General features: G+C 37.8%; 1 protein-coding gene across 2 annotated transcripts in view; it reads right to left on the minus strand.

Moving 5' to 3' along the window:
* The window catches only part of LOC129754509 (RING finger protein nhl-1), a 168,326-nt gene extending 141,387 nt beyond the window's left edge, over positions 1 to 26,939 (minus strand). The window contains exons 1-2 of one of the 2 annotated variants that reach the window (XM_055750624.1): positions 26,775 to 26,939; positions 15,710 to 16,022 (exon numbers count right to left, since the gene is read on the minus strand). The gene's annotated coding sequence lies outside the window, so the exon portion shown is untranslated. Of the gene's footprint in view, positions 1 to 15,709; positions 16,023 to 26,583; positions 26,737 to 26,774 lie in introns of those variants that run through there. The other variant, XM_055750623.1, reaches the window with a different exon arrangement.
* Between the last annotated feature and the right edge of the window lie 848 nt (positions 26,940 to 27,787).

The raw sequence follows: 27,787 nt of genomic DNA on the forward strand, positions 1-27,787 counted from the left end.
ATGCGACGCTTTTCGAGTGAGGTTAGGCATATCAGTGCACACATTTCCTCATACGGCGGTAGTTGGATCGGATCGTTCCAGGGAAGACGTCGTAGAGCATATCTTAAGAAACAGCGTTGAACTCGTTCAAGACGGTGGCATTGTATCCTCTAAACTGGAGCCCACACCTGGACGGCGTACTCCATGATGCTACCTACTGATGCACAGTATATGGCTTTCAATGCGTAAACGTCATCAAAATCCTTGGTGTTGCGACGCAGAAATCCGAGAGCAGCGAATCTTTTTGCAGAAGTAAGCGCGACATGTTCAGCAAATGTGAGCCTGTTGTCGATCTTCACTCCGAGGTCGAGAATAGACTTCACGCTCTCCAGCCTTACTCCGGTTAGTTGGTAGTCAAAAAGGATCGTTCTTCGTGCACGAGAAAAGTTTATAACCTTGCACTTCTTCACGTTTGCTAGCATTCCGTTTAAGCGGCACCACTCATCTAGTCTAGCGATGTCAGCCAAACAATCAACAGTGTTATGAATCTTCCGGAAAATCTTAGAGGAGTGTATCGGACTGAAGTGTTGAGCACAGGTCATTCACGAAGATTATAAATAGCAGAGGTCTGAGGTGGCTCCCCTGAGGAACTCCAGACGGTGTGGCGAACATTCGTGAGCGCGTGTTTCGTATTCTGGTGAAAGCCTGACGGTCGGTTAGATTTGACGCAATCCACTCGAGTGCCCAAGCCGGGAATCCTAGTCGATTCAACTTTGCGGCCAGTATTTTGTGCGGCACACGGTCGAAAGCTTTGGCAAAGTCAATATAGACTGAATCCACCTGGCAACCTTTCTCCATGCTTTTATTCAGTGAACTTACGTAGCACATCAAATTTGTAACTGTTGACCATTTCTTGACGAAACCATGTTGGTATTCTAAGATTAAAAGTTTAACAGCGGCATACATTCGCTCGTGCATCAGTATTTCGAAGATCTTTGACATTGAATATAAAATCGATATTGGCCGGTAGTTTTCCACGCTGTGAGCATTTCCGGATTTATGTATCGGAGAAATAGCCGCAATTTTCCATGCATTAGGAAACGATCTTTCGGTAACCGATCGATTAAGGATACTGCAAATTGGGGCGGATAAAGATGCAGCACAATGTTTCAGAAGAGCGGGAGGTACCAGGAGGACCAGAACCTTTAGAAGGATCGACTGTGGACAACTTTTCATGAATATTCTGTTCGGTGAAGCACGCTGAAGGCAAATTTACAACGTAAGATTGCAACGATGCAAGGTAGTTGCAGTCTGCATCAATATCAACAGAACAGTACACATTTTGGAAAAAGTCCGCGAACAAATTGACCGACTCGGCTTGATTGGAGGCACCATTGAAATTTACATCTACGGGCAGGCTTGGCAAAAGTCATCATCATGAGGCGTGAAGCTGTGACTGTGAAGCCTCTTGGTCCGTCAAACTCAATTGACTGTTCCTTAACGACCAGTCACTTCGTTTGCCAGTCATTCATTCCCCATTCATTTGAAGCTAAAATAATAACCCAGTCAAGCAATCGCATTCAAACGACCGATGATGAAAAAGAAACGCGTTTATTATTATTGTTGCTCTTGCCAGCAAGCTCGTTTTCAGTTTTTTATTGCTATTGTTGCTCTCTGCCAGCAAGTCGTTCAATTAGTCGTACCTGCCGTCAGCAGCCGATCGAAGTGTGAAGAAATTTGCCAGTCACTCTCAGGAGAAATTTTGACCATGTGTAGCTCCTACACATGGTCAAAATTTCTCCAGTCGATGATGGAAAAATGTTGATTGTTGTCGTGCTTTATCCGTCATGCGAGTAGTGAGGCTCCGTCAATTGAGAACAGTGCCAGCCGTTTGATGAAAAAAAACTAGTCGGGTCAAGCGTGACGGGCGAAATTTACCATCACTGTCTACGGGTACCAGGACGTTATGTTTTCTACCATTAAAATGCTCTAAAAATGATGATGGATCTCGTTTAAGGTTTTCTTCGAGTCAAGAGATATGTTGTCGGTAGAGAACGTCGTTTAGATGTTTGAATTCATTTCCCATCTGAGTGACATCTGAGAGCTTCTGTGCGGTTCTTGTTGAAGCTTTTGCGAACTTTACGTAGCTGGTTCCTTAGTCGCCTTAAATCGGAGTTCCACCATGCGTTCTTTGTTGTTTTGGAACGATTTTTACGTTTTAAAGGAACAATTTGTTTTAAAACGGAATATAGTTTTACTTAAAATAAATTAATGGCGGATTCCACGTTTTCGGCAGCCTGCAGAGAGTCTCAATTTGTCAAAACTAACGCAGCAGCAACCGAAACATAATCGCATCTACCAAAATCAAAATCAAATTATCCAACATGTTCTTCGTGGGGACTAGCCACTTGGTTCATAAATAGAGTTCATACATAAGCCTTATGATAATATCTGGAGATGTTAAGAAATCGTTGCAGTAGAAAAATGTAACATTTTATCCAAGTTGACGGTACATCTATTGTGATATTCGATGATAAAGAGGTTTTACGCTCAAAACTGCCACTGTCCCCTTTTTTGAACGTTCAAAATGTTCCAAATTAAAGAACAGTTTTGTTCAAACTTAAAAAATAATGAATGCCTCCTTAGCCTTCGATGGTAATAGGCAACATTAGCTAAAATATTGACAATACTCAAAATAACATTGGCTGGTTCCTTCTAAAGGATTCTTTCACGTAAGCTTCAATCACAAGCCGGTTCAGAAAAGCCGGGTCCGATATCGGGGCCACATGAAAAAAAAAAGAATGAAATACATAGCTCGTTAGTCACCGTTTGTCACTGCTGATGACGACGACTATGATGATGATGATGATGGTTGAGTGATGATGATGATGTTATTAGTACTGACTGAGGAGGCAGAAAATAAATGTGTATCCTTGTTACACGGTTTGAGATTTCTTCCGAATGAAATTTGCTTTGAAAAGCTACCACTCTGCTGTTTGACGAACTGTATGGATGGATGCGGGTGGCAAAGTGTGAGCCACTTCAGTCGGTAGCTTGCTTCTGTTTTGTTCCGACTCTGAGGATTAATTCGCTATTTCAAGACCAATAAGCCGGCCGAGAGCGCTCTTGACCCAGATCGGCAGCCAGGCAGGCAGACGGAGGGAATTTATGGTTTCGAAACTGTTTCTTTAAGAGAATTTTAGACTATTCTACCAAACTATTTTTTCTGACAAATTCAAACACTGTGAATTATTTTACAACAAACAAACAACAACAAAAATCATTATTCCGTATGTAAAATTTTAGTTATCAGCATTTTTTTTTCTATCTCAGCGGATAAATTCTACGTTAAAAAAATTAATTGATCTCAGTCTGATGACTTTATTTACTTTTTTGATTCTTTAACTGTCAATTCAGTCAATCAAAATAAATAGAACTTGTAGAATTTAGAAGCTTAAAAGTTTAAGAAAGTTCAAATTTACCACAAATTTGCAACAAAGCCAGTTGTCCGAGAGGATTTAAGATAAACAAGGGCAATGAAATGACAAAATTTAAAATTTAAAGTTACCTCTACACTACATAATTTGGCGCAATTCCAAGCTGGGAATTGCTGTTTGAGTTTGATGGATCGACTTGTTGTTTCTTAAGGGATGAATCATCCGCGAGGATGAAAATACCGGAAAAAAAGAAAAAAAAAATTGTTGTTTTTATCTTGGACCTTTAAGTGTTAAATTCATCCATAGAGTGGTTTGCTGTGTTGCACTAATACGGGTTATCCAGCACAAATTTTTGTATTTTGGAAAATTATCTAATATTTCAAAGTGTCGTTAACTCAATAGAATGGCATTGAATGAATGTTTTAAGGCAGTGGTTTTCAAACTTTTTTCACCGACCGCCCACTTTTTCAAAATTTGCAAGCTCAACGCCCCCCTGGGCAAATTTTTAGAAAATCTAAAAAAAAAATATATTCTGGATCGTTGTTAACACGTTTGTCGCCATGGGACCCATAAACGGGTCTTATTTACGCAAGATAGCCGCTCAGTTTTGCCACGCGTTGTAAATCTGGAGCTCTCTTGCTTTACTTTAACTCTCCGAGATTTATTTTGGGCGATGAACTTGTTAAACCATTAGCTTTTGGCTTTATGTTGTTGTGGAACTTAACACAAAATTCGTTCAAATTTATATGAGCCCCTCAGAGGCGAAGGAGTAGGGTATATTATAAGTTTAGAAAAAGTTGATTTTGATTTAAAAATGTCAGACGATGCTTCATATTTCAAACTATGTTTCGTTATTTTTCAGATTTTTTAGAATTTAATATTTTGTTCGAAGGAAAAACGCAAATTTTCGAAAAGTTTATGGAAAATTACCAAACATAACATCTTAAAACCGCGTTTTATCGAAATGAACTTTTTTGCACTTATACCTTTTCGGCTCCCAGTTACGGTTTGCCAGATTTTTCGGTTTTATTTGTGTTTTCCCGGATATGTCATACCAAATTTGGGAACAGTCCGGTCCGATCCGGCTGCCTGGATTACATTAAAATATACCCGGATTTTGTCCGGATTTATTCAAAAATTTTTGGCAAATCAAACAAAAAAAACCAATTGTGATGTAAAAATTTTTCATTTATGCCTTCAAAATTATATTTTTTAGCATGTTTTATAAAATAATCATGAAAGTTTTTTTTTTAATCTGTCTATGAAATTTGATGAAAATTATTTTTTTTTTCATTATTTCCTTGATTTTTGTTGAGTGATTTCTGGGTTTTGAAAAGGTTAGCCGGATATTGCCAGGATTTAGGTCGACAATTTTGAAATCAAATGCCCGGATTTTGCAAGGTTTTTAGATGCTTTTTCCGGCCAGGATACGTATCGAAAGATTGCCTCAAACCTCCAGTAAACACTTCATTCTATGTAAAATTTCCTGGACAAATACTTAAACTGATTGATAAGTTTGTTTTGATATCAAATCTTATCTTGCATATCTATCTAATCAAACTTTAGTTTTGGTAAACAAAAATCTATATTCAATTCTATATTAATTTATATTATTGAATACAAATGAATTACTGTCAAGCCGAAAGTTTTCGGCGAATTATTTCTTGTTATCTGAATTTGAATCCTGTTCGAAGTTAGGCAGCATTAACGGGTCTTAAAATTAATTTTAGGTTCTTATACATGAATTCTGGCAATGTTCGTAATAACCGAAGAGGTTAGAACTGTATCAATGGCAAAGGGCACAATAGATAATTTGAACCAATTGAAATAAAGATGAACAAATAAGAACTTAAAATAAAAAAGCACTAACTTAAAAAAATTCTTCCATATTTTCTTTCCAACAAATCTATCACCAAATCACAGATTAGGTCTTTTTACACAGATTTTTCGATTTTTTTTTTCTGTTTAGCAGATTTTTTGAGACTTTACATTTTGAAGATTATCTAGCATTGCCATCAAAAACTAATCTTTTTCAGTATAATCCAAAATAATCTTACAAAACAAGATCAAAACGCAAAAATACAAAATCTGTGACAATTTAAAAAATCTTTAGATACATTTTAAGGAAAAAACTATTGAGATTCAGGAACAAAATTTAGCTTGCAGCTCTGTGAAATTATAGATATTTCAGTTTTGAACCTGATGTTAAGTTCTGTAACGTAATTTCAATGTTTTGCATCGAACCTACTCGTTGTTATTCCAAACATACGTTCTTCTGGTGAAATTGTGAATTAGGACCTCATAGCCCCCCTGAGCCTTTCCAACGCCCCCCAAATATTAAAATTGAGCTCAACGCCCCCCTGGAAGCTCTCAACGCCCCCAAGGGGGCGGTAGGGACCACTTTGAAAACCACTGTTTTAAGGCATAAAGATTGCTTCATTTAGAATTGAAGCATACTTTTGTTAATATTATGGTGCTCTTGGTAGACAGATTTGGAAGTTCTTGACGCCCACGTTTCGGAAATTTTGTCAGTTTCCCGTGTGAATTTTTGAAACTGTACTTTGTAAACAATCAACATGGAAGTCGGAAGAAGGTAAACATTGTGCACCACTTTTTTTTTTTTGAAAAATCGATTGTACGTACTAAAAAACCCCCATGTCAAATATTTAATTTGCCCAGGGGGGCGAAGAGCTCGAAAATTTAACAAAAGGGGGCGGTGAGTGAAAAAAGTTGGAGTACTACATTTCATATGAGGTTAAAGAACTAACAAAGGCTGGCTTAAGATGTTGGTACTATGACATTATTATTTTTAAATTAATATATGATAAAGACATTTGATAAAAATAAAAAATAAAATGAGCGCTTCGGTATGCAAAGGTTGCATTGTTGAAATTTCATTAAAAAAGGCCATATTTTTCCCGGATTCATTCACTTTATTTGCCAAATCATACAAAAGAAAACCAAATAAACAAGCAAGTTTTATTGAAATAATCAAAAAGGTTTTATGGAAGCCATAAATACGATTGGAAATCTGCTGATAAGTGTTGATGGAATTTTTTAAAAGATTCTTGTTCCTAATTTTTGTTGAGTAATTCTTGGATTTTTACAAAATTTTCCCGAATATTGCCCGATTTTCGGTCGACAATTTTCAAATAAAATGCCCGGATCTTGCAAGCTTTCCAGATAAAATTGCCCCGATTTGTCCGGCCTGGATACATGCTGAAAAATATCTGGCAACCTTAGTCATATATATACACTAAACAGTTGTGTTCAATAAAGAATGAAATCTCGTGAAGCAGCGCATTCGTTTCTATCTTTGGCCAGCTGCCATTTCGGTCTGGATAGAGATGGCCCTCTGGCCAACAGTCCCGTATGACTGGGACACCAGCGCCGAAGAGCGGATAACGGTGGAAGCACTTCGCGAGATCGCCAAGTCTCTCCAACCGAGGAAGGCCTCCGGACCGGACGGCATTCCGAACGTCACAGTGAAGGCCGCGATCAGGGAGTTCCCCGATATGCGGAGCGGGTGTTCCCTGACACGTGAAAACGGCAGAAACACGTCCTTCTGCCAAAACCGGGTAAGCGTCCAGGAGACCCATCGGCATATCGGTGTCTACTGGATACAGCGGGTAAGGTCCTGGAGAAGGTGATTCAGAACCAACTTCAGAGGTACACTGAAAGCGAGGGCGGACTCTCGGGGAAACAGTTTGGTTTCCGTTGAGGTCGCAGCACTGTAGGTGCTATCCGCTCGGTCATCGAGGAAGCGGACAGAGCCAGGATGACCAAGAGGACAGGGCTCCGCTTTTGCGCGGTGGTCACTCTGGATGTGAAGAACGCCTTCAACAGTGTCAGTTGGACAGCGATTGCGTCGTCGCTCATCCAAATGAGGATCCCGGCATATCTGTATAGGCTTGTGGAAAATTACTTCCACAATCTTCAACTGCAGTATATGACCGGCGAGGGGTTTGCAAACACAAGAGGTCTCGGCGGGTGTTCCACAGGGGTCAATACTCGGCCTGGTTCTGTGGAACATCACTTTCGACGAACTCCTACGAACGAGCCGCCCATCGGGAGCTGAACTCGTAGGATTTGCGGATGATGTAGTCCTCTTGGCGAGAGACTCCTCAACAGCCGAGGTTGTGCTACTGGCCACGGTAGCTATCCAGGCAGTGGAAAGCTGGATGCACTCCAGCCTGCATCTAGCCCACCACAAAACCGAGATGGTGCTTATCACCAACCTGATCTCACCCCAAACATGTACCATTGCCATTGATTGACGACAGGCTCAGCTTTACGAGCCATGTCGGCCGCACTCACACGGATGATGCCGAACCCCTCGGCCATCCAAAGCAGCAAAAGGCGGATCCAGGCAAGTGTGACCACATCGATCTTGCGGTACGGAGCAGCGGCCTGGAGGCAGGCCCTGGGAAGAAGCTGTAACCTGCAGCGACTTAGCAGCGTTCAGCGGCTGATGAACATGCGGGTTATCAGCGGAAACCGGACCATGTCGTCCGAAGCCGCCTGTGTAGTAGCGGGTGTTATGCCCATCTCGGTTTTGCTTGAGGAGGATGTCTATTGCTACGACAACGAAGACACACCCAATGTACGAGATCTCGCCAATGAGGACTCGATGTCCAACTGGCAGCAGCTGTGGGACAACTCAACGAGAGGAAGGTGGATCCATCGTCTGATCCCGCGCATCGGGAGCTGGATCGGAAGAAGGCACGGTGAAGTGGACTTCTATATGACGCAATTCCTGACTGTTCATGGATGCTTCATGAAGTACCACTACCGGTTTGGACATGTGGCTTCACCATATTGCCCAGATTGTGGTGACGAAGAGGAAACACCCGAGCATGTGGTGTTTGTCTCTCCGAGGTTTGCGGTGGTACGTACTTCCATACTTGCCGCCTGTGGGCCCGACACGACAGCAGATTGCAGCATTGGTGTTCCCCGCACCACCGCCACTACCGTTCAACAACCCTTGCATACAAACGCTTACTATGCAAATCCACCACCATGTATAAACATCGCTCACACAGTACCTGCTCCTACTGCCGCTGCCCACCCGCCGCAGATCTTAAATGCAGCTTTTAATACGCCCTTCTCTCGCACCACCACTACCACCGCTCAGCCGCCGCTACCCATGTGCGTGGACGACAGTCTGCCGCTCCCACGTTCCACCTCCACATCTGTCCAGCAAATGCCATCTAAACCACCCAGTTGGCCACTACCCAGCGTAGCCACTCTGCCTCAGCTCCAGCTCACTCCGACGTTCCAAGGCAACGCATGCATTCTGCCACCGCTTTTGCCTAGACCAACACTCAGAGCAACATCCAACATTCAGGTAATGCCTCCAGCTATCGTTACGACTCCGCGATCATCTAATGACCAGATCAATACCGCAATTGATAATACCACCAATAGTAATTTAACACCATATTCATTCGCACCCTTTCGCCCCACTCAATGGGCATTGAATAATGTTCAGCCAACTTCACAGCTAGTGACACAGAATACCCTTTATAACGATCCCAGGAATTTAAATAGTTTCCAAACGCAATTAACAAATGTCACAACACTTAGAGTAGCCAATCAGGACGTTGACAACTGGTATTACATTAGTCCATTTAACCCCAACGAAACCGAAGAAAATGTTACCTCATACATCAGCGAACAAGCTAAAATTGAACGTTCCTTAATCGAGTGTTGCAAACTGGTTCGGAACAACAATCGTTCGAATAGACCGCTTTCCTTCGTCTCTTTCAAAATCCGCGTACCTAAGAACTTGGAACCAACTGTCTGCATCCCCTCCTTTTGGCCGACCGGAATCAATGTGAAACCTTTTTTAGTAAACCTTCGCCAGCAATACACCCGTATGAAGACGCCTCTCGCCAACAGACAATTCGTCTTTCGTCAACAAAAAACTCCTCTGGCTATGCCACCCCATCAAATGCCATATTACCTCCATCCAACACATGCACCATACCAACCGCCGTCAGAACAACATTTCAACCTACAGCACGTGAACCTCCAGCAGTAATCAACCTCCCTCGAAGTTCTCTCAACACACAGGGCTGTCAGCTTCTCATGTACTACCAGAACGTGGGTGGTATCAATCAATCGATAAACAACTACTTTTCTGCCTGTGCTGATGAGTGTTACGACCTCATAGCGTTCACCGAAACTTGGCTCAATACTAACACACTTTCTTCGCAAATCTTTGGTACAATATACTCTACCTTTAGATGCGATCGCAGCGCAGCCAATAGCAACAAAGCGCACGGTGGAGGGGTTCTCCTAGCTGTGCGATCCGAATTAAAAGCAAAACAAATTCAACCCCCAGGAGCTGAAACAGTTGAACAAATTTGGGTATCCGTAGCAATGGATCAATTCGAGCTCTATATTTGCGTTCTCTATCTTCCGCCTGATCGCACACAAGACTCCAATATTCTCAACCCACATCTTAACTCCCTTGAGTGGATCACTGGTCACATGAAACCTAAGGACAAGCTTCTTATCATCGGTGACTTCAATTTCCCGGGAATAAAATGGAAACTCGCTTCCTCTGGCCACTTATACCCCGATTCCAATAGCTCAACCATGACTATTAGCTCTTCTTATGTTCTGGATGCATACAGTACTGCTGGCCTCACCCAAAGAAATAGCATTATTAACGCTAATGGTCGCATGCTCGACTTATGCTTCGGCAGTTCGGAATTTTTCTCTGGAAATCTACAAGTTTTTGATGCACCTGATGCCCTAGTCAAACATTGTCAACACCACCCTCCTCTGCTTATAACCATCAAACACAATACTTACATATTCAAACAGCCTGAAGTGTCAGCCTCATATGACTTTGGGAAAGGAAGGTACGACTCAATGATTGCTTTCTTATCAACCATCGCTTGGAATGAAGTTCTTGATAAACAAAACGTTAATTCAGCTACTCTAACCTTCACCAATATCATTGCACACGCCATCAACCAGTTTGTGCCTATCAAAACTTCTAGACCTTCTAACAATCCGCCTTGGTCAAACACAGCTCTCAAGAAACTCAAAACTGCGAAACGCTCTGCTCTAAACAAGCTTACTAAGCATCGAAACAATTACTCAAAGCGTAGATATCGCTTTTTGAATCATAAATACAAATCACTAAATAAAACTCTGTTCGCGGCGCACCAAGCGAAAATTCAATGCCACTTGAAAAGTAACCCCAAAAAATTTTGGAACCATGTTAATAAACAGCGAGATGAATCTGGTCTTCCCAACACCATGTTCATATCAGACATCGAAGCCAGCACTACTTCGGATATTTGCGACCTGTTCCGAATTCACTTTAAAAGTGTATTCACCGACGAAACTTTAAGCGATGCTGAAATCTCCGCCGCTGCATCCAATGTACCACTACGAGATACAATTGGGCCTCATCCAACCATCACTGCTGCTGCCGTGGAAACCGCCTGCTCTGTCCTGAAATGCTCCACCAACCCCGGCCCCGATGGCATCCCATCGATTGTCCTTAAAAGATGCTCATCCACTCTATCGCCAGGGCTAGCCCACATTTTCAATCTGTCACTAAGTAGTGGCCGATTCCCGAGCCTTTGGAAAGATTCTTATGTTTTTCCCGTTCACAAGAAAGGAAACAAATCCGATGTAGCCAATTACCGTGGCATCGCTGCGCTTTGTGCAGCATCGAAGTTATTCGAGCTTATTATTCTGAAGTACTTCACTCACAACTGTTCGTCATACATATCAGAAACTCAACACGGATTCATGCCTAAAAGGTCGACCAATACTAATTTAGTTGCCTACTCATCGTACATCTTCAGTGCGTTTCAAGCACGCCACCAAGTTGATGCCATCTATACGGATTTGTCCGCTGCTTTCGATAAGATCAACCATAGGATCGCCATATCTAAATTCTCTCGACTTGGCATATATGGGTCTGCACTTCAGTGGCTTGAATCCTACCTCTCTAATAGAAGCATGTCTGTAAAGATTGGAGATCATACTTCCACACCTTTCCACGTCACATCTGGTGTCCCCCAAGGCTCTCATTTAGGGCCCTTTATATTTTTGATGTACCTAAACGACGTGAATCTTCTACTGAAATGCATGCACATTTCTTACGCGGATGATTTTAAACTCTACTACACCATACGCTCTCCCAAAGATGCCGAATTCCTACAAATCCAACTAGACGCCTTCTCAAATTGGTGTCATGACAACCGTATGGTCCTCAATGCTACAAAATGTTCGGTCATATCGTTCACACGCAAACACACAACATTTCAATTCGACTATTGCATTCAACAGACACCTCTCGCACGCGTCGGCGTCGTTAAAGATCTAGGTGTTATGTTCGATCAACAACTATCATTTAGAGACCATATCTCTTATGTCGTCACCAAAGCCTCCAAATGTCTAGGATTCCTTTTCAGAATAACCAAGCATTTCAGAGATATTCAATGCCTTAAAACCCTTTTCTGCGCACTGGTTCGCTCTAATTTAGAGTACTGCTCATTCGTTTGGAATCCCTATTATAACAACTCAATTGAACGTATCGAGAAGATCCAACGCAAATTTTTGCGCTTCGCTCTCCGCAACTTACCTTGGAACGATCCCATCAACCTTCCTGCATATGAAGACAGATGCAATCTTATAGGACTTGATACTCTGTCTTCTCGTCGAGCTGTCTTAGATGCATCCTTCACATCCGACATCATTCTCGGTAATGTTGATTGTCCTCAAATTTTAGAAAGTTTAAATTTTAATGTAAGGCCCAGAAACCTTCGTTCTCAATCTTTCCTGGTCCTTCCACATGCTTCTACCAATTACGGTCAAAATGCACCACTTGCTAGAATATCTAGAACTTTCAATCGCGTATCGTCAGCTTTTGATTTTCATTTATCCCGAAACACATTAAAACGTAAATTTCGCAGAGAGCTTTTGTAATTTAGGCTTATCTATACTTAATTGTGTAAACATTGCTAGATTGTAAGGTGTGTTAATTTTAAGTACTCGATGTATCATTTGGATTTAAATTGTAATCTGTTGATGCAAAAGATGAGGGTTTTTACGCGCATATGAGAGGGATCCAATCCAACTTATATGGGCTTTTTCCCCTCCAATAAAGAATAAAGAATGAATAAAGATAACGTTGTACAGAGGATGTGTGGAGATTCCAACACTTGGCATGCGGTCAGCGATGGGTTCACCCGGATCATGACTGTCCTGTAGAGGAGCTAGAACCAACGGCAGTCCGCGAACGGTGTAGGATGACTCCATCGACGGGGAGCATCTGAGTAGTGTGCGTCCGATCCCTTGATCGAAGCTACAAAGATAAGGCAACATCTTCTGCGTAGCGGAGGTCAGGGGTGTAGGATGTCGTCACCGTCGGGAAACATCCGAGTCGTAGCGTTCCAAGTCCCGAATGTGTGCTGTGGCAGGCGCAAGTCCAGGACAAGCTGCTCTCGATCTGGCACACAACGGGCAGGAAAATCCGCGGGCCAAAAATCCTAGGGTTGACAGCCAAGGAGGATAAAGAAGACCGGACAACGGTCGGAGTAGACTGACCCCATCGACGGGGGGCTGTCGAGTAGAGTGCGTCCGACCCCACGGTGTGAAGTTAAAAAGGTAAGATAAAACCCTCTGCGTAGCGAATGCCGTGGCTGCGCCGCGTTCGTGCGTAGGATGCTCCACCTTCGGAGAGTATCCGAGTAGAGCGGTTCTCAACGACAGAAGCTGCGGGGATAAGACTTGACCTTCTGCGCAATGGAAATCGTTGGGAAAGGGTTATTCTACGTTCGGGGAATACCCACGGGTAGAGTGGCTCTTGACGCCGGGTGAACCATTCGAGTCGAAGTAGGATGACGTCTTCGTCGGGAATCATCCGAGTCGTTGCGTTAAGTCCCGCGCGTGTGCCGTGACAGGCGCGAGTCTAGGATAAGCTGCTCTCGAACAGGCACACGACGGGCAAGGTGGCAAACTTCGAACCCTGAAGATAAGAGGTCGGGCCTCGAGTCGTTAGAGGAGAGGTCAGGTCTCAAACCTTCATGCGGAGAGGTTTGTGTGGTCAACCCCGAGTCTTCATGATAAGGGGTCGGGTCTCGAGTCGTAAGAGGAGGGATCAGGCCCCTTATCAACAAGAGGACGGGTACAAGTGGTCACCTCGAGTCATTACGAGGAGAGGTCAGATTTCAAGTCGTTAGAGGAGAGATCGGACCTTGAATCGTGCAGAGGAGAGGTAAACCTCGAGTCGATGCGAGGAGGGGTCGAATCTCAAGTCGTTAGAGGAGAGATCATGCCTCAAGTCGCGAAGAGGAGAGGTTTGTGTGAGAATCTCGAGTCATTGCGAGGAGATGTCGGTTCTAAGGTCGTTAGAGGAGAGTTCAGGCGTCGAGTCGTAAAGACGAGAGGTTTTGCTGAAAGTGGTCTCGTTAATGAGTATTGCCTTGGAGCGCATTAGCGCGAATAGACCTCCCACTATTGAAGCATAGTGTACCAAACAGTTCGAGGTGGGAACCAGGTCTGCGGCCCCAGGTGGAGTTTAGGGAGTAGGGGGTATACACGGAGTATATCATGAGTCTCTCCATTGTACCCATGGACCCAGAGTAGCAAACTGGGGGGACGCGGTGGCTCGCCGTGCCTTGGAATACAATCCGTAAACCGGGATTTACCACCTTTGGTAACCAACTTAAAAAAAGGGATTTTTTCAAGCAATTTTCACAAAATAAAGTTCAACTATTCAACTAACCCTCTAAAATTTTTGAAGGCTTACTACGACTGACAAAAAAGATACAGCTATTCTTGTGAAAAAGGAAAATATTGGAGTGCTTCACAAAATTCGCTGTAATTTTGACAATTTACATTAAAAAAATATTGATATTTTGCCGAAAGATGTAAAATTATTTGATCTTGTAATAAGCAGAGTTTCATTAAAACTAATCAACGCGATCAAAAATGAGAATTGTTGAAAAATATGGTTTATTATCGCCCACCAGGCAATGTCATTCTTTTTTGCACGGATGTTATTTCATCAAAATCACGTACCCTATTTTCAGGAGAGCATAAAATGATTGACATGATTTTTTCCGGAAAAAACACGCTGATCTTTCAACTGATATTTTGATTATTACTCGGGCTTTTTTAATATGAATTGCTGAAGCATAAAAAATTTTTCAATGAATTAGCCAAGGCATCGAGTAGCTGATCCAGATGGTGTCGGAGGCCTCAGGCAAGGTTTATTCCTTTACAAAATGCATGAGTTTGTTCCAGCACAACAAGCTGCGCGATTGATAGTGTCAAAATTTCATTTAAAAAGTGAATTGAACGATGAACTGTTATAAAAAAAAGACAGCTCCCCATTATATTATTTAAATTTTAGAAAAACCTTGACATCTGGTGACTCCTAATTTCTGGTAACCCTAATATAATTATTTAAAAATATTTTAAGATAATTGCATTACAACATTCCAAGACTTTAAAATAAGTATAATATTTCTAAAAAAAATTGACGTAAAATCTGTCAGTGTTGCTAGTTTCATTTCATAAAAATCAAACGCACTGTTTGGGACGATTCAACTTTTTTTCTCGCTTTTTCTACTGCTTTGCCGTCTTGGGCAAAGTTTTAGTCAGAGAATTTTCCAGTAAGCTCCATATGTTGAAATTTCTATTGCATGGCGGTTAAACAAATTATGAAAGAAATACCGAAAATGATATTCTTTCGACCAAAAAAAATTTTTTTAAACATCTGCTAAAGTTTTTTTAAATAAAAAAAATGCAATTCTTCACACCATAATGTTCATTTCATTTAATCTAGTAAGAAAATATTAAGAAAAAAAATCCGAATTCGGATTCTGCGATGTAAGACCACCCAAAGTTTTTTTTGAAGAAGAAGAAAGGTTGATGAGAAATGTTTAAACTATGCCCATATTTAAAAAAAGTGCAAAATTTTCTTATTGATGCAGAGTGTGCTTTCGAAATAAAATTGGGCTTGATTTCCTTGTTTCTTTTCCTGCTTTCTCGGTTCCAAATGTCAGATTTTTCTGGAATTTTTCGTACGAAAGTGAATTGATATCTATTATTTGTGCAGTGGATTCTACATCCAAAGCTTTAAAATCACATGAAAACAAACGACTACACCATTGAGCCGGATAGATCGCATCTCTCATTGCTTGGCTACCCGCACGACTTGAAAGGAATAAAAAAAATCTATCTCCGGTAGCATCAAACGAACGAAATCGATTGAAAAGATAAAACACCGAGAATAAAATATACAAAACACTTACTTTTTCGTCCTTTGTTCCTCGCCGTTTTATCCATCGAGCTTCGATGATAGACAGCTTTTGCTTCTCATCAAAGTTTCCCACATCAGGAATGCATTCCAGGGGCACTTTTTTCCTGCTTCTTCTTGCTTCTTCGCCTTCTTCGGAGAGACCCCTTTTCCGGAAACCACTTCGCACTTGTTCACTTTTACAGGAATTTACCTTGGCTGCACTCCGCGTTTCCGGCGCTCCTCAATTCGAGAGAGAGATTACGCGAAGATGAAAGGACTCACTCAGCCGCTTGGTTTGGTTGAATGGAGGAAAGTTTCCTGAAGATCTGAAGGATGAAGGATGAAGGAGACGTGAAAATTGCTTGAAAAACTAAACTGAAACCGGGGGAAAATAGAGGAAATGCGACGCGGTACAGTTCTTTTTGATGCACGATGCCTTCGTTTGGAAGCTTTCACCTGCTGAACATTCTTCCTTCTTCAGTCTTCACTTTCACTGAGAGCTTTTGGATTTGCTACTGGCTTCTGGTCCTCCTGCATTATTTAGTGCATTCAACTTCGACGATGGAGTTCTTCGAGGAGGAGCAACTAAGAATGAGCTTTGATTGGCATTTTGGTGAATTGCTTTCCGCTATCGTGGTGGCTGGCAGTATTTTTCAATTTTACCAGAGCGATACAGTTTAGTTCAGTACTTCTGATGGGCCATCGGATGGAAATTCGTGAATAAATATTTTTCATGATTACGTAAAAACAAAAACGACAATTTTCACTATAAATCTAAATAGTTTAATTATCTCATATCAATAACAGTGATCCAGGACAGAATTTAATCGTGACAAAATTAATTACGAAGATACTATAAGAGATAGATAAATAATGTCTTCAGCAAAAACGCTCATCAAACAATGCGCTTTATTAATCTTAAATCAAATATTAGAGCGTGTCTTTTGCATTGTTTACACATTAAAACTTTTTCCAGTGAGCAAATAGAGCAAAACTGTCTTCTACAAAGTTGTAGCCAAAGGTTTTTGAGGCAATATTTTTGATGACATTACTCACTACATACATATGACGCCTGAAGAGAGTTAGAAATTTTTGAATATTAAAATTAAAATTTGTTTGTTACTTTGATTTATCGGCCTAGCGGTGAAAAGTGATGTCCTTTTTAGTAGGGACATATAAAGATTATGAATTTTTTTTTTTTTTTTTATATAGATGGATAGAAGGTTAGAAGAAATGAAAGATGGTGAAAATGAGCGGGTAGAATTTGTCTAGAAGCATTACCATCACATACCAAATTTTTGTTCCTCACGAGCCTACTACTATGAAGTGGTAGATACAGATAGAGTTGCATCTACCACCACACATTAGTAGGCTTAGCGTGGTCCGCCCCACAAGCGAGAACTTGTAGTGCGGACGAACAAAAAGATGGTATGTGATCGCTCAGATAAGCTCCCTTTAACTCAGAAACGCATCTATCGATGTTTAAGTCTTCTCAGTTTGTTATCTTCGCATTCGTTACATGCGGGGTTTGCATGCGAAACGGTACGGTCGATAGTCTGATAGTGACCAACCACCGATGCTATGATGTTGTGTTTTTATTTCTTTTTGGCCAAAGTGCATGCAAACCCCGCATGTAACGAATGCGAAGATAACAAACTGAGAAGACTTAAACATCGATAGATGCGTTTCTGAGTTAAAGGGAGCTTATCTGAGCGATCACATACCATCTTTTTGTTCGTCCGCACTACAAGTTCTCGCTTGTGGGGCGGACCACGCTAAGCCTACTAATGTGTGGTGGTAGATGCAACTCTATCTGTATCTACCACTTCATAGTAGTAGGCTCGTGAGGAACAAAAATTTGGTATGTGATGGTAATGCTTCTAGACAAATTCTACCCGCTCATTTTCACCATCTTTCATTTCTTCTAACCTTCTATCCATCTATATAAAAAAAAAAATTTCATAATCTTTATATGTCCCTACTAAAAAGGACATCACTTTTCACCGCTAGGCCGATAAATCAAAGTAACAAACAAAAATTACGGTGGTTAATCTCTTCATAAAAATTAAATAACTTTGGCCAAAAAGAAATAAAAACACGACATCATAGCATCGGTGGTTGGTCACTATCAGACTATCGACCGTACCGTTTCGCATGCAAACCCCGCATGTAACGAATGCGAAGATAACAAACTGAGAAGACTTAAACATCGATAGATGCGTTTCTGAGTTAAAGGGAGCTTATCTGAGCGATCACATACCATCTTTTTGTTCGTCCGCACTACAAGTTCTCGCTTGTGGGGCGGACCACGCTAAGCCTACTAATGTGTGGTGGTAGATGCAACTCTATCTGTATCTACCACTTCATAGTAGTAGGCTCGTGAGGAACAAAAATTTGGTATGTGATGGTAATGCTTCTAGACAAATTCTACCCGCTCATTTTCACCATCTTTCATTTCTTCTAACCTTCTATCCATCTATATAAAAAAAAAAATTTCATAATCTTTATATGTCCCTACTAAAAAGGACATCACTTTTCACCGCTAGGCCGATAAATCAAAGTAACAAACAAAAATTACGGTGGTTAATCTCTTCATAAAAATTAAAATTTGTATTCTTCCTTTATCTTTTGTGAATACTATGAAAATGTCTTCTAAGCATTTGAATGAATAAAAATTCGCTCATTTTTCTCTAAAGGCGCAAAGTTGTATGTAGAAAAAAAAATTAAAGTTCGTTCATTTTCAACACAAATTCACACATTCAAAGGCCCTGTTAAGGAGAATTTTCCCATTTCTCGTTGAAAAGTCGAATTATCATCGTTTTGTCATTGTTTGACATTTTTAATTTTTGCAAATTTGACTCTAAGCGAAAAAATGTGCTAATTCGCTTATCTAGGCATCGTTATGGACTCAGAAAATAGCAAAACGATGAAAATTTTACTTTTGTACGAGAAATGGGGATATTCTCTTTCACAGGGTCTTTAAATGTGTAAATTTGTATTGAAAATTAACAAACCTTCGAATTTTTTTTCTATCCAGTTAGGAGAATTAACTATCTCCTATAATTTATCAACCAAATATTTGATATTTGAACGAAATAAAGCCGTACAAGTACAAGTTTTTGCTAAAGAAAATCCCTTCTAACTAACGAACGCTTCCAGATACAAGTTTGCATTTGAGATAAAAAAAATGTGCGAAATTTTTTTCCATACAAATGCTTTCAAGACATTTTATAGTATGAATTCATTCACAAAAGTACTGCCAAAATACTGATTTTTTTTCGACACACCCTAACATTTTAATATTCAATTATCGTAACCCGCTTACGAAGCGCCATACACGGAAAATAATAAAAAGGTAAAATTTACCGAGATAACAAGGTGAACGCTAGTGAAAGCCAAAAAGGTAAGTTCTACCTCTTTGAGGTGAAACTCACCTCACAGGGAGGTGAAATTTACCTGAATTGAAGTTGGAAAAAAGGTTTAATTCAGCGAGCAAAAAGATGAATCCAAAAAAGGTAAATTTTAACTCGTAGCGAGGGGAATTTCACCTGAATTGAGCTGAATAAAAATCTATAATTCACCTTGAAAAAAAAGGTAAATCCAAATAAGGTAAACCTTACCTCGTAGTGAGGTGAGGTTGACCTGGATTAAGCTTAACAAAACGGTACAATTCATCTCGAAAAAAGAGACTATTTGCCGAATCCGTTTATTGAGGTTAAGCCAAAGCTGTTTTGTCGTTCAGAAGGGAAGTTTAGCTTCGTGCCCAATATGAGAAAATCGGAACAGAATGGTAAGTATTTTCTTAGATATCATTTAGTTGTGCTGATTCGCGTCATAATACTTTGCTTTTGTTTCAGATCGGCCCAGCTTCTAGGTGTATTCCACGTCATCCTCCAGATATCATTCCGGAGAAGCTGCGCCTGACCAAATTAGTCGAACGGAGAAGGGCATGAAAGTGTTAACGCAGTGCAGGAGGATTCAGTGGCCATTATGACGCGAAAGAACGCCAAGCCGAATTGCCACAAGCCTGACAAAATAAAGGACTTACCTCAATAATTTTTTCAAACACGGTGATACATTTAAAAAATAAATATTAGGTAAATACCCCTTTTTAATTCATATAGATATAAATTTTTGAATGAATTTTGTTTTTATTTTTATTTATTTAAACCAATCATACCAGTGAATGGGAAAACGGTATTATTTACTATTTTGCTAGGTGATTGCGAAAAAAGTAAAATTTACCTATTTGCTAGGTGAATTGAAAAAAGGTTAAAATTTACCTTTTTGCTAGATGAATGAAGTAAAATTTACCTCGAAAGAGAGGTGGAAAAAATCACCTCGCAAAAAGGTTAATTTTACCTTTTTTTTTATTTTCCGTGTGTGTATGTGGTGTATTAAAAAAGTTGCTTCAAAAACTGTTGGCTACAGCTTTGTAGAAGAAAAGTTGTCTCTATCTGTTCACTGTAAAAAGTTTTTATGTATAAATCGTTCAAAAACGAAACGCTTCAATATTTGATTTAAGATTATTAAAGCGCATGATTTGATTAGCATTTTAGCTGAAGACACCGTTTATCTATCGTAGGCTTTGTAGGTTACTAGGTAGTACCGTTTATCTATCTTTTATAATATCTTCGTAATTAATTTTTTCACGATAAAGTTCCACTCCGGACCACTTTGCAATGTTGAAGGCAGCTTTCTTTCTTTTGTTAGAAATGCCATAAATATTTGAATTTCTTCAACAACATAAAATCGTAAGATTTTTCGTTATGACAAGTTTTCCTTCTCTAAAGAATTTTTTGGATTGAAATTTTTTTTAAATTTAAGTCGTACTTTGAAAATTATTTCTAAGTTTGGGAGAATATGAAAATAACTAAACTATTTGAACTAATTGTTTTGATATTTCTACCTTTTATAGATTTCGGTTTTCTACAGTAGATGTATAAAACTGAGTTTTTCTTCTCTTTATTTACAATTAAAGAATATAGATCTTTATTCATAACAAGTTCGTGTAGATCAGCCTTTTTTCATATATTTATTTTATGGAATGCATCAGCAAGCTGTACTTATTCCCTTAAAATGTTGAGTAAATCGTTCCTTCAACAAAAAATAAAAGAAAAGCCTTCATAAAAGTTGACTTTATGTAAAGGATAAAGCTTTTTCAATAGTTCAAGTAATTAAAAACCGTAGAATAAATATTGAATTAAAATGAACTAAAAGTACCAAATATTTTTATTCCTCATAAGTCGCTGTTCAAATAAAAATAAATCAAGTTAAAAAAAAATTGATTAAGATATTTCCAGCAACCAATGAATCTGTAGAATCAATTAAAAAAGATTTTGCTTCGATTCTATTTTCTGATTTTATGGAATCAACTTCATTGATTTGATAACATTAAAAAATATTGAAGAAATAGACATGAATTAAAAGCCATGTTTTGCTTTTGGGTTTAAATAAGTGAAATAAATTGAATAGTGAGCAGCTATGAATGTCTTTTTATAAATCGCCAATTGAACGATGGAATAATAACTATGGATAAATTGAAGGAATCCAATATTGAATTAAAATTATCATCTGAATTTGCAGCGGTTTTCATATTATTTCAATCATGTATACAATGCATATCTATTTTATTTTAAATTTGATTTGCATTTGGTTTTATTTTGTTTCCATTTTTGAATCCTTTTTCAACCTTATCATTTCCGTTCAGTTATATATTTCAGCTTTGTCTGCTTTCCATTGGCATTTGAAATTTCTGTTTGTTTTCTGTACACTATTCGTATTTGGTTTTGTATTTGTTAATTTTTTTTCATTTTAAATTTTTGGTTGAATTTATTTAATTTTTTTTAAATTGTTTTAATTTTCTTTTTTTACTTGTTTTGTACGATTTTCAATTTTGTTTTTAATTTTTATTTCTGGACTATGTTATTATTATTTTTGCTCATTTTATTTTCAATGAAAATCTTTTTTTGTTATCATTTTGTTTAAATAGTTTTTCAATTTGGATGTCACTGTATATTTTGACATTTAAATTTTATTAGATTTTTTGTTTCAATTTTGTTTCCATTCAGTTTTTATTTTACTTCCTTTTTGTTTGAAAAAAATCCCTTTTTTGCATATTTTTGCCATCTTGGTTCCATTTTCAATCGTTTTATTTCCATTTGGTTCTTTTTTTGAAATTTATTTCCATTTGTTCCTTTTTTATTTTATTTTGTTTTTATTTTGTTTTCAACTGAAAGGAAACAAACAGGAAGTTAAACAAATCAATATTTCTTTTTTGTATGTATTCTGTTTGCAAATTATATCCATTTTGATGAAATTGTATTAAAATTTAGTTTCTGTTTTGTATTAATTTTGGTAACAATTTTCTCAAATTTTGAACAATTAATTTCTGTTTGGTTTCCAATTATTCTTCACTTTGTTTGCATTTGGTTTCCATTTTAATATTTTTTTTTGTTTTTTTGTCCAAAACTTTATATTTTTTCAAGCGAAAATTGAAAATAAATTTAAAAAATAAAACAACTTGAAAACATTTTAGAAACATAAAGTTAATTGTAATGAAATCAAATGCGAATAGTTCAAAAATAAAATGAAAATGGATTGGAGACCAAAAGGATATGAATTGAAAAAAAAAACAGGAAAAACTGTTTATCAAAGTTAAAACAAAATAAGGATACGAATGAAAAGAAATGGAAACGAAAAGTCAAAAGAAAAATAAAAAACAGCAACAAAATTGAAACAATAAAAAAAAATCAAAACAAAATTGGAAAAATTTTAACAAAATGAAAATAAATCGCATAATAGAGGAACCAAAGGCAAATAAAATGCAACAAAGTGAAACCAAAATGGCGAAAAATGAAAATTAAAAATAATCTGGAATAAATTGAATCAAATCGTGAAAAATTATTATCAAAATACAACAAAATACAAAAAGAACCTTATAATATGGCAACAAAATGAAAAAAATATGGACACAACATGAGAACTAAATGAAAGCATAAGTTTTATCAGAATGGAATGGAAAATGTAGAAGGGAAATAACTTGAAATATTTTTTTTAACATGATTAAGTTTTTCTATTTTCTGATTTTTTTTTTTAAATTTTGCATCTGTTTTTTTTTAATAAGTAATCAATTTCTATTTCTCAAGCCTTCACTTCGCCTTAATTGAGCAGCCATATTTTCATTCTTTTTGCCAACGGTTTGTTTTGGTTTTATTTTCAATTTTCAAATTCGGCCGTACAAATTCAACCGGCCGTACAAATCCGAGCTATTGTATCAAAAACCCAGAAAAAAATACAGGCACTTGATTTCGAAATTTTGACCAAAAATCAGGGCAATATCTGGGCACATAAGGTCAAAACCCAGAAATTAATCAACAAAAAAAAAATTAAAAAAAATTGTTTTCCATAAAACATTATCAGCAGATTTTAAATCGTTTTTAGGCTTCCAGAAAAGCTTCCATGATTTTTTTTAAACTTTAAAAACGAACACAAATACAAAAAGAATCTCAATGAATTTTGATGTTTCCTCGAAGAGATTCCTTTGTACTTAACTCTAAGCGTTCAGATTTCGAGGATATGATGGCTAGCATCTTACAAATGCTAAAACCACCAACCCTCAGAAAATGTACTATGTATGCCGTGACCGGGATTCGATCTCATGCCCGCTGGCTTATAAGACTTGAAGGCTATCCTTTACACCACGGGCGCGTCTAAAAAAACTTGCTCAAAGAATTTCGTTTTGTAAGCATAAATAAAAGAAATTTATAACAGAACTAGTTTATTTCCTTCGATTTGGCAAATACTTAAGGTGTATAAATCTGGGCTTTTTAAATAAAAATCTGGTAACCGGGCTGGAACTTACTTTTCCCAAACATAATCTTAATTGTCAGGGCAAACCTGAATAAAAGCGGGTAAGCTTATTCTAAAGCATTTAAATCAGCTTTTTCATTTATATGACATTGTATTTTCAAGTTTGACGAAAACATGTCTTCTTATAGATTGTCTCATGTTTTCACGAAAACTTTTGCCCAGCATCATTTTTCTTCAGAATGGTAAATACTTGAAATCAAATTCTTGAATTCTCTGCAGATAAATCTCCAGAATGCACCAATAACCAGATATTTTTTGCCAAAATGGACCATTTTAATTTTTTTTCCCGAAATGGAATATTTCCCGGCATGGTACAAATCTCAGATTTTTTACTCTAGTAATTTTTTTTTAATTTTTCTGCATTCAATCTTACTTCCAATCTTTGATGATTCAAAATTGTGTTTTATTAAATGATTTTTCCAAATAAATACATGTTTGAAAGCTTCCAAATAAATTTATTTTAGAACCAGTTTTGCATTTTGTTCAAAGCTCTGGTGTTTTTATTTGGTTTATGCTAACCAGACTGCCTATAAAAAATCGTTTTGGTAACCGAAAAAAAGTCTGTTTTAAACATTTTTGTATCGAAACGTACATACTGAAATTTTAAAATTATGATAATTCTACTGAAAATAACTTATTATTTCCATATTTAATTTTGAAATTCCCTTTTTTGTATTTCTATCGTAAGAGCTTGAAAATTTGAAAAGCTGAATATAGAACTACTGTATTTAAATTTTCTAACAGATTTCTGAAAAATTTCAAAAACCTTAGAAAGTTAATTAAATCTGAAATCATCTCAAAAATACAATAGAAATAAAGTTAAATCAAAACAGATTGACAGGACAACGCTCTGGCGCTGATTACTTTTAAAATCTTTCATCAGTTAAAGTGTCAATAAAAAATGTTATGTTAGATGAGAATTTATTAACAATTTCGCAAGTACTGATCAAAACAATGAAATTGGGCTATGTAGGGTTTTTTCTTAAATTATCATATATGGCCGGGCTTAGACCAGACCAAACTGAGTGCCATGAGGAAATTTTAAAATAACAGAAATTAAATTTCGGGTTATTTATATTGTAGATTCATAAAGCTGATCAAACTGATAGTGCTTCAGAATATGATAAGGATGTTTTCTGAATGGGTTATTGAGAAACCTGAACCTACAGATCTAATTAAACATCAATTTAGTTCTTGATCCTGGAGAATATTTGTTAGAAGTCGAGTTTTGAGAAAAAAGTGCTTCAACTCTTTGAAATCGTTCTCCAAAATTGACAAAAAAAGGAAACCCAATTTGCAATATATTTTGTAGTCCAGAAATGTGGAAATCTATCCAACGTAAGATTAGAGTGGAGTAATGTGGAGTATTTCTCAAAATCTCTAGTAAAAGATTAAAAACCAAAAGTATTTATCTTGTTTCGCATATAGATTCCACATAAAAAAATTCCAACTTCACCCAAAATACAATATTTAATTGAATTATGTGTAAAATATGCCGAACAAACACATACAAACGCAACAAATAAATGCGCAATTTAATTATCTACACGTCATTCAATGTAAGCAAACATTTGGAAAATCTTCATAATATGTTCAAACTTTTCCTAACATTTTTTGAGAACTGCTATTCGGGTAAACTTATGACATTCAACTTTATGGTTTCATGTATCCTGAAAATGCCAGAACACGATGAAATATTCGAATAGATGATTTTGAGCGCTTCGAAAATCGATTTTTTGCCAGCGGGTTGGCGTCTACCTCAAATTTGAGAGCTTCGTTGTTAAGGTTTTGCCGCAAAAGTACAAAACATTGAATATCTATCTATTTTTTTGGAAATCAAACAATTTTCAATGATCCTTTTGGCAAAAAACTTCAGGGCAATGTTTCAGTCTGGTGAAAAATTTTATGATAAATGTTTCATTTTGGTTAATAAAAACTCAGGGAAACACATGGTCCGTCTGTGGAAAAAAAATCTGGGAAAGTGTTCTTTTCAGCGATTAAAATTCTGGGGATTTTTTTTCTGGGTCAACGTTTTCAGAGAAACGGTGTGCATCCCTTCTTGTTTACTTTTAGTAAACAAAGCTGGCAATGATTATCTCATAAAACAAGTGGTCTCATCTGTTCAACGTAATGAGGGCCAAGCCCATAAATTATTCAGATGTATTGAATGCTTTTTCCGGTGTTACTGAGTAGAGCATTAAAAATTAATTTTTTAGATAAACACATAAGTGAAAAATATGAGTTATTTTTTAACTTAAAACAGACCGTTCCCGATGAGCAATATTTTCCAAGTATTCTAATTCCTTATGAATTAGAAAGGAACGTTATAAAATCAAATTGTCAAATGAAGTTTACCCTCACATGATAGAAAAAATGGTGCTAAATGTTTTCTTTAGTTTATAGAAAAATGCCCTCTGTCTATTTTCCAACATCAGATAAAATGAGTTTTTCATAGCTCATTAGCAATGGGGGGCGTCAGAAAATTGCTTAGCATGTCTCTGATATAGATCATCGGTAGAAAACCAAGGAAAAAATTCAAACTTCCCACACCAGCACTTAGCCTCGCATCAGTACTCGAAGGAAAAGTTCATAAAAATGCCTTCACTCTTCTTAACGTCTTCATTGCCTTCCTCAAGGTAATTACTAAGTGTAATGATCACTGTGTAGCAGTTAGTGTATATGTCAAAGTACACACGTCGCACTCCTTTTAAATCCACTTGCGCAACGGCTCGACTGCGCAACACATTTTTCGATCACAAACACTTGCGCCTCAACGAAAAGTGACCAGCCGTCATTCGAACAAGTGTGTGCACTCTAATTCACAAACACAGATTGACGGTCGCCTTGAGAAATTTTCACATGTTATAAAAAGAAATCAATTCTCCACAATCCCAATCCATCGGCGATCCCCTCCAGAACCGGAACCAAATTCTTCTTGAAGCTGATCGTGGATCGTCAACAAATTCACATGACCCGGGGTAACCTTTCTCTATTTTCCCCACAAATTACACGCACTTTCGTCACTCCGGATTTCACGCGGCTCCCCGAGATGAAAAATCCGGGACAGCCACCCAGAAAAGAGGTTCACGAACGGTCGACTCACACGCGGTTCTAGCAAAGGTCAAACTCTGCCGTTCGAGAAAAACTTCTGCGCCAAACCACTTGAAGCGATCGACGAACTGATTCCGAAAAAAAAAATCTCTCACCTAGTTACTCTCCCCTATGAGCAGCCACACGATCACGAACGAACGAACGCACGCACGCACGCACGAAAAATTCGCTCGAGAAAAATCGCGTGCGCAAATTAGAACAACTAACAGCTAGACAAATGCGCTCTCGTAATCCGTCGTCGTCTTCGTCGATTTGGAAAACGATGAATTTTTAGCCCGAGACGAAGGCCAATGGTCGACTAACTGAGCTAAGGTGGTGTATGATATAATATTTTTTTCCCTGTTCGGGTCTTCAAACTCTGGGGGAGGCCATAATCCGAAGAGTTGGAATATTCGCCGATGGGTGTAGATTTTTTTTTGAGTTTTTTTTTCTGTCTGACGTCTGTGAAGCCGAAGTGTGTGAACCAGGTTAGGAAAACAATGAACAAAAAGGGTACTAGAACCGAAAGAAGGTCGCTTATAAAAACCGAAATATTTATCAATGAATTTTTTTTTAAAGGCAATAAACCTTTTTTAAACACACGAAAACGCTCAAATGTCTCAAAATGTAGAGAACTTTTTCTAGTCTGAATAGCCATAAATATCCAATTTTTTTCTTTCCGTGGATATATTTAACAAACAAAAGAGGTTATGTAAAAAATTTGATTTGTAATCAAATTTTCCATCAAGGTAATCAGTTTTAAGTACCTAAATTGGTAACCTAACTGTATATTCTTTTTTTTAAAACTTTTTTACCATTATTTCGAAAACCATTTTTTAAGCTGAGAAATTAACAAAAATTAAGTGTTATGATTGCATACCATTTAAGTTCTACGAAAAATTTTGTCATTTGGGAAACATTTTTAACACTTTTATTTATTATTTTTTTTAAAAATTGCATAACCGCATAGATTGAATGACTCAATTTCATTACTTTTTCGTTATTACCAAGTATTGAATATTAGTGAATTATTTTTTTTTTAATTTGTTGTCGTTTTTCCAAACCCCGTCTTGAGACGGAATTGATGTGTTTTTTTCTACCTTATAAAGGATTTCTTTTTCTAAAAATA

Source organism: Uranotaenia lowii, chromosome 3 (genome assembly GCF_029784155.1).
Source record: "Uranotaenia lowii strain MFRU-FL chromosome 3, ASM2978415v1, whole genome shotgun sequence".
NCBI lineage: Eukaryota > Metazoa > Arthropoda > Insecta > Diptera > Culicidae > Uranotaenia > Uranotaenia lowii.